We start from the raw sequence: 9,134 nt of genomic DNA on the forward strand, positions 1-9,134 counted from the left end.
ATATATGGACCACATCTTCTTTATCCATTCATCTGTTGAAGGGCATCTTGGCTCTTTCCACAGTCTGGCTATTGCAGACATTGCTGCTATGAACATTGGGGTGCATATGGCCCTTCTTTTCACTACATCTGTGTCTTTGGGGTAAATACCCAGGAGTGCAATTGCTGGGTCATAGGGTAGCTCTATTTTTAAATTTTTGAGGCACCTCCACACTGTTTTCCAAAGTGGCTGTTCCAACTTGCATTCCCACCAACAGTGTAAGAGGGTTCCCCTTTCTCCACAACCTCTCTGACATTTGTTGTTTGTTGCCTTGTCCATTTTTGCCATTCTAACTGGTGTAAGGTGGTATCGCAATGTGGTTTTGATTTGGATTTCCCTGATGGCTAATGATGATGAACATTTTTTCATGTGTCTGTTAGCCATTTGTATGTCTTCTTCAGAGAAGTGTCTTTTCATATCTTCTGCCATAATGCTGCTCTTCTAGCAATATATTCTCTTAGTTTTCTTTTACCTGAAATTGCCATTATTTCACCTTGATTCTAGAAGAATATTTTCACTTGATACAGAATTCTGGGTTGGCAGCTTTTTTCTTTCAACACTTTAAAAATGTAGTTCCAGGAGGTGATCCAAGATGGCAGCATAGGAAGACCTGAACTCACTTCCTCCCACAGACACACAGAATTTACACCTGCATATAGAGTAATTCCACATGAAGAAGAACTGAATGCTAATTGAACTGCACAGCAAAGGATACAGGAACCACATAGAGAAGAGTTGGAGGGACAGAGACATGGTAACTACAGGAACCCTATTCCTAATGTGATGACCTGCAGTAGGGAGGGATATCATTGGGAGGCCCTCATGCAGGTTCACTCACCCTGGAGCACAGCAAAAACAAACAAACAAGCAATCAAATAAACAGACAAAACAGACAAAAAATCCCACCCCAAAACCCCAGCAATTTAAAGGGAAACCAGACTATAAGTGAAGGAAATCCACTTACCAACCTCAGAGCATTCACCAAACTGTGGGGGAACTGCTGGAGCTCTCTCTCAGATTGGAGGTGCTGGCAAATGCCTTTCTTTACATTCTTTCTCCACTGTGATAGCATAAATGGGAGCAGGGTCCAGGCCCTCTAGCTAGCATGTTAGGGCTGCCCAGCAAGGTCCAGGCCTGTAACCCACACCAGCTGCAGCCATCAAACCAAGGTGGCTCCCCACCCATGCCCACCCCAGTTCCAGCCATCACACCTAGGTGGCCCTGGTGCAGTGCTCTTTAGCACCCCCATCCCATGACCACTTCCAGTTCCAGTGATGTCGTCAAGGCAGCCCCAGCACAGAGTGCCCCAGGTTACCCCGGCTCATGCCCATTCCCACACCATCATCTCCAACCATCCCGCTAGGGTGGCCCCAGCATAGAATGCCCTAGTACCTCACAGTCCACCCCCATTCCAGCTCCAGCCAGTCTGCCAGCTAAACAAACCTACAGCTAACATGATTAAAAAGCTGAAAGCATTTCCTCAAGATCAGGAACAGAACAAGAATGCTCACTCTCACAACTTTTATTCAGCATAGTAGTGGATGTTCTAGCCACAGCAATTAGGCAAGAAAAATAAATAAGCACTCAACTTGGAAAGAAAGAGGTAAAACATTCACTATTTGCAGATGATATGATGCTATATATAGAAAACCCTTAGATTCCACCAAAAAACTGTTTGAACTAATAAATTAATTCAGTAAAGTTGCAGGATACAAAATTAAATACAGAAATTATTTGCGTTACTATGCAGAGTAATAAGATATCAGAAAGAGAAATTAAGAAAATCCCATTCATAAATGCATCAAAGAAAAAATACCTAAGAGTAAATTTAACCAAGGAGGTTAAAGACCCCTACCTTGAAAACTATAAGGCACTGATGAAATAAATTGAAGACACAAAGAAATGGAAGGATATTTCATGATCGTGGATTGGAAGAATTAATATTGTTAAGATGTCCATATGACCCAAAGCAATCTACAGATTCAATGCAATCCCTATCAAAATACCAATGATAGTTTCTGTAGAACTAGAACAAAGGATTCTAAAATTTGTATAGAACCACAAAAGACCCCAAATAGCCAAAGCAATCTTGAGAAAGAAGAACAAAGCTGGAGGTATCACAGTCCCTAGTTCCAAACTATGCTACAAAGCTATAGTAATCAAATTAGTATGATATTGGCACAAAAATAGACACATAGATCAATGAAATAGAAAAGAGAATGCAGGAAAAGCCCATGCATATATGACCAATTAATCTATGACAAAGGAGGCAAGAATATACAATGAGGAAAAACAGTCTCTTCAATAAATGGTGTTGGGAAAACCAGACAGTTACATGCAGAAGAATGAACCTGGACTACTATCTTACACCAGATACAAAAATAAATTCAAAATGGATTAAAGACCTGAATGTTAGGTCTGTAACTATCAAACTTCTAGAAGAAAATATAGGCAGTAAGCTTTTTGATGTTGGTCTTAGCAATAGTTTTTTGAACCAGTCTACTCAAGAAACAGTAACAAAAGCTAAAATAAATGAATGGGATTACATAAAACTAAACAACTTTTGCACAGTGAAGGAAACTATCAATAAAACAAAAAGGAGACCTACTGGAAGGGAGAAGATATCTGCAAATAATACATTCAATTAAGAGTTAATATCCAAAATATAAGAAGAACTTACACAACCTAACATAAAAAATAACCTGATTTAAAAATGGGCAGGGGTATCTGGGTGGCTCAGTCAGTTAAATATCTGACTCTTGATCTCAGGTCAGATCTTGATCTCAGGGTCATGAGTTCAAGCCCCACATTGGGCTCCATGCTGTACACGGAGCCTGCTTTAAAAAAATGAGCAGAGAACTTAAATAGACATTTTTCCAAAAAAGACATACAGATGACTAATAAGTGCATGAAAAGATGTTCAACATCGCTAATCATCAGGGAACTGCAGATCAAAACCACAATGAGATCTAACATCTCACACCTGTTAGATTGGCTATTATCAAAAAGACAAAAAAAAGCAAGTGTTGGTGAGGAGGTGGAGAAAAAGGCACCCTTGTACACTGCTTGTGGGAATGTAAATTGGTGCAGCCACTATAGAAAACAATATGGAAGTTCCTAAAAAAAATTGAGCTACCATACAATATAGCAATTTCACTTCTGGGTATTTACCCAAAGAAAACAAAAACACCAATCTGAAGATATATATATACTCCTATGTTCATTGCAGCATTATTTACAATAGCCAATAATATGGAAGCAATCTAAGTGTCCATCAGTAGATAAATGGAAAAAGAATATGTGAGATACACACACACACACACACACACACACACACATGCTCACACACTGGAATATTACCTAGCCATAAAAAGAATGAAATCTTACCATTTGCAACAACATGGGTAGAACTAGAGGGTGTATGTCAAGTGAAATAAGTCATACAGAGAAGACAAACACCTTGATTTCATTTATATGTGGAATATAAAGAACAAAACAAATAAACGAGCAAAACACAACAGAAACAAACTTATAGATACAGAAAAAAACTCTTGTTTACCAAATGGGGGAGAAGATGGGGTAGGCAAAAATAGGTGAAGGGGATTAAGAGATACAAACTTCCAGTTATAAACTAAGTAAGTCACAGGAGGATATAATGTACAGCATAGGGGACATAGTTATTAATATTGTAATAATTTTGTATGGTGACAGATGATAACTAGTCTTATTGTGGAAATCATTTTGTAATGTATAAAATATTGAATCACTATGATATATACCTGAAACTAATAGGATATTGTATGTCAATTATAATTCAATAATAAATAAATACAGAAGAAAGAGGAAAAAATAAAATAAAAATGTAGTTTTACTGTCTTCTGACCTCCATTGCCTATGAGAAGTCAGTGAAAATTCTGTCTATAATATCACAAATTTCTATTGTGATTTCTTATTTGATCCATGGGTTTTTAGAAATATGTTGTTTAATTTCCTAATATTTTGTGATTTTCCATTTACCTTTTCTGTTATTGATTTCTAGTTTACTTTCATCGTGATCAGAAGTATTTTATATAATTCCAAAAACTTAAAAAAAGAAAGAGAGAGAGGAAAGCAAACCATAAGAGACTCTTAATGATAGAGAACATACCAAGGGTTGATGGAAGGAAGTGGGTGGGGGATGGGCTAAATGGATGATGGGTATTAAGGAGGGCACTTGTGATGAATCAGTAAATTCTACTCCTGAAACCAATACTACACTATATGTTAGCTAACTAGAATTTAAATAAAAATTTGAAAAAAATTATTAAGACTTATTTTAAGTCCCAGTTATATGGTTTATTTTGGCAGAAATCAATGAAATAGAAACCAGACCAATGAAGACAGAAGTTTGTTCTTTGAAAATATTTTTGTACTCAATGTTTTTTGTGATTTTCTTAGAATTTTTTAGATCTGATGGACGTATCCTAGGATTTTATATGCACTCAAAAAGAATGTTCTTTCTGCAGTTGTTGGGTATAGTGTTCTATAAATATCAATGAGATGAAGTTGGTTAATTGCATTGTTCAAATCTTTAACTAAAATTATTAACTTGTCTATTCTCCTTTTCATTCTGTTAATTTTGTTTCCAAAGTAGATTTTTTTTATTATTATGTTACGTTAATCACCATACATTACATCATTAGTTTTAGATGTAGTGTTCCATGATTCATTGGTTGAGTATAACACCCAGTGCTCTGTGCAGAATGTGCCCTCTTTAATACCCACAGCCAGGCGAACCCGTCCCCGCATCCTCCTCCCCTCTAGAACTCTCAGTTTGTTTTTCAGAGTCCATTGTCTCTCATGGTTCATCTCCCCCTCCGATTTCCCCCCTTCATTCTTCCCCTCCTGCTATCTTCTCCAAAGTAGATATTTTAAAGTAAGATTTGTTTTTGTTATATTTCTTAATTGAAGTAAAATTGATATATAACATTATATTAGTTTCAGGTGTACAACATAATAATTTGATATTTAGGGTGCCTCAGTGGCTCAGTCAGTTGAACATCTGGCTCTTGATTTGGTTCAGGTCATGATCTCAGTGTCATGAGATCGAGCCCTGTGTGGGCTTAAGATTCTCTCTCTTAAGATTCTCTCTCCTGGGAAGACTGGGTGGCTCAGTTGGTTAAGCATCTGCCTTCAGCTCAGATCATGATCCTGGGATCGAGTCCCACATTGGGTTCCCTGCTCAACGGAGAATCTGCTTCTCTCTCTGTCTGCTTGTGTGCTCTCTCTCTCTCTCCCTGTCTCTCTGAGAAATAAATAAATAAAATCTTAAAAAAAAAAAGATTCTCTCAAGATTCTCTCTCTCCCTCTCCCTCTGCTCCTCCCCCCACACACACACCCTGCTTAAATGCATTCCCCCCCAAAAAATAATAATTTGATATTTGTATACACTACAAAGTGGTCACCATTAGTCTAGTTGCCATTTGTCACCATACATTTGATCCCATTCACCCTCTTCATTCATTCCCCATAGTTCTGTTAATTTTGCTTCATGTAGTCTGAAACTATGTTATTAGGCACATATATATTTTTTAGGATAACCATCACCAAAATCTCATTTTACCAACATTTTAATCACTCCTAAATGATCCCTAATTTCACTTGTAGTCAGTTCCTGTTCCCATATCCAGCCCCAGGCAACCATTAATCCACCTTCTGTATATATGGATTTGGCTATGGATTTCACATAAACAGAATCATATAATATGTGGCCTTTTGTGTCTGGCTTCTTTCATTTAGCATAATGTTTGCAGGGTTCATAAATGTTGTATATATCAGTACTTCATTCCTTTTTAATGCGGAATAATATTCCATTGTAAGGATATACCACATTTTATTTATCCATTCAGCATTTGATGGATGTTTGGATTGCTTCCACTTGGAGAATAGTATGAATAATACCACTATTAATAGTCATGTACAAGTTTTTTCTTGGACATATGTTTTCATTTCTTTGGGGCACATATCTAGGAGTGAGATTTCTGGGTCCTTTTGAAGGACTCCCAGACTGTTGTCCAAAGCAGCTATACCATGGGGCACCTGGATGGCTCAGTCACTTAAGCATCTGACTTTGGCTTAGATCAAGATCTCAGGGTCCTGGGACAGAACCACGAGTCTGGCTCCCTGCTCAGCAGGGAGTCTGCTTATCCCTCTGCCACTCCCCCCCCCGCATTTGTACTATCTCTCTCAAATAAATAAATAAAAACATTACAAAATAGGTAACAAAGCAGCTATACCATTTTACATTTCCACCAGCAATGCATCAGGCTTCAAATTTCTCCACATCATCATTAACAGTTATTACTCTTTTTGATTATAACTATTCCAGTGAGTAAAAAGTGGTATCTCATTGTAGTTTTGTTTTGCATTTCTCTGATGACCAAAGATGTGGAGCATCTTTACATGTGTTTATTGGCCATTTGTATATCTTCTTTTGGAAAGTCTATTCAGAAACTTTGCTCATCTTTTCATAGAGTTATTTGACTTTTTATTCAGTGAGTTGTAAGAGTTTTTTATATATTCTAGTACAAATTCCTTATTAGATATATGTTTGCAAATATTTTCTCCCATTCACGGGCACCTGGGTGGCTCAGTCGTTAAGCATCTGCCTTCAGCTCAGGTCATGATCCTGGGGTCCTGGGATCGAGTCCCACATTGGGCTCTCTGCTCAGTGGGAAGCCTGCTTCTCGCTCTCCCACTCCCCTTGCTTGTGTTCCCTCTCTCACTGTGTCTCTCTCTGTTAAATAAATAAAAAAAATAAAATACTTTCTCCCATTCTGTGGATTGTCTTTCACATTCTTGATGATGTCCTTTGAAGCACAAAATGTTTTAATTTAATTAACCCCAATGTCTCAATGTATCTATTTGTTCTTTTCTTGCATGTACTTTTGATATCACATTTATAAAACTATTGCCTAACTCAGGGTTACAGAGACCTACTCCTTTTTTTGTTTTTTCTAAAAGTTGTATAGTTTGAGCTCTTATATTTAGGAATATGACCCAATTTGAGTTAATTTTTGTGTACCTCACTTACAAATCTTAAAAATGTTCTTTTTTTTATTATTTCAAGTTCTTATTTAAATTCAAGTTGGTTAACATATATGGTAAAATTCGTTTTAGGTGTAGGATTTAGTGATTGATCACTTACATATAACACCCAGTGTTCATCACAGCAAATGTCCTCCTCCTTAACATCCATCATCCATTTATCCCATCCCCTAATCCACCACCCCTCCAGCCACCCTCAGTTTACTCTCTATTGTTAAGAGTCTCTCTTATGGTTTGCTTCCCTCTCTTTTTTTTCTTTCCCCTATGTTCATATGTTTTGTTTCTTTTTTTAAAAAAATTTATTTGTTTATTTGAAAGAGAGACCAGGGGGAGGGACAGAGGGAGAGAATACTCAAGCAAACTCCCCACTGAGTGCAGAGTTTGACACAGGGCTTGACCACAGAACCCATGAGATCATGACCCAAGCTGAAAAGCAACAGTTGGATGCTCAACTGACCAGGCCACCCAGGCACCCCTCATCTGTTTTGTTTCTTAAATTCCACATATGAGATCATATGGTATTTGTCTTTCTCTGACTGACTAATTTCATTTAGCATAATACACTCTAGCTCCATCCACAACATTCCAAATGACAAGATTTCATACTTTTTGATGACTGAGTAATATTCCACTGTATATACATAACACATCTTCTGTATCCATTGGCTATTGTTGATAATGCAGCTGTAAACATTGGGAGGCATGTGCCTCTTCAAACCTGTATTTTTGTATCCTTTGGGTAAATACCTAGTAGTGCAATTGCTGAGTCATAGCATAGTTCTATTTTTAACTTTTTGGGGAACCTCCATACTGTTTTCCAGAGTGGATGAACCAGTTTGCATTCCCATCAACAGTGTAAGAGGGTTCCCCTTTCTCCGCATCCCTGCCAACATCTGTGGCTTCCTGTGTTGTAAATTTTAGCCATTCTGAAAGGGGTGAGGTGGTATCTCATTGTGGTTTTGATTTGTATTTCCCTGATGCTGAGTGATGTTGAGCATCTTTTCATGTGTCTGTTGACCATCTGGATGTCTTCTTTGGAAAAATGTCTGCTCATGTCTTCTGCCCATTTCTTAACTGGATTATTTATTTTGGGGGTGTTGAGTTTGATAAGTTCTTTACAGATTTAGTATATTAACCCTTTATCAAATATGTCACTTGCAAATGTCTTCTCCCATTCTATAGGTTGTCTTTTAGTTTTGTTGATTTTTCCTTTGCTGTGAAGATGGTTTTTATCTTGATGAAGTCCCAATAGTTCATTTTTGCTTTTATTTTCCTTGCCTCCAGAGACATGTTTAGTAAGAAATTGCTGTGGTCAAGGTCAAAGAGGTTGCTGCCAGTGTTTTCCTCTAGAATTTTGATGGATTCTGGTCTCACATTTAGGTCTTTCATCCACTTTGAATTTGTTTTGTGTATGGTGTAAGAAAGTGGTCCAGTTTTATTTTGCTGCATTTTCCTGTCCAGTTTTCCCAACACCATTTGTTGAAGAGAACTTTTTTTTTTCCCATTGGATATTCTTTCCTACTTTGTCAAAGACTAGTTGACCATATAGTTGTGGCCCATTTCTGTTTTCTATTCTGTTCCATTGATCTATATGTCTGTCTATGTGCTAGTACCATACTGTTTTGATGACTACAGCTTTGTAATATAGTTTGAAGACTGGAATTGTGATGCCTTCAGCTTTGGTATTCTTTTTCAAAATTGCTTTGGCAATTTGGGGTCTTTTGTGATTCTATACAAATTTTAGGATTGTTCTAGCTCTGTGATAAATGCTGGTGGTATTTGATAGGGATTTCATTAAATGTGTATATTGCTTTGGGTACTATAGACATTTGAACAATATTTGTTCTTCCAATCCATGAACATGAAAGTTTTTCCATTTCTTTGTGTCATTTTCAATTTCTTTCATGAGTTCTATAGGTTCAGAATATAGATCTTTTACCCCTTTGGTTAGGTTTATTTTTTTAGGGGGAGGGGCAGAGGAAGAGGGATAAGAGGGAGAGAGAATCTTA

The sequence above is a fragment of the Leptonychotes weddellii genome, chromosome 4, assembly GCF_054177405.1.
Source record: "Leptonychotes weddellii isolate Sample4059 chromosome 4, ASM5417740v2, whole genome shotgun sequence".
In the NCBI taxonomy this organism is placed as follows: domain Eukaryota; kingdom Metazoa; phylum Chordata; class Mammalia; order Carnivora; family Phocidae; genus Leptonychotes; species Leptonychotes weddellii.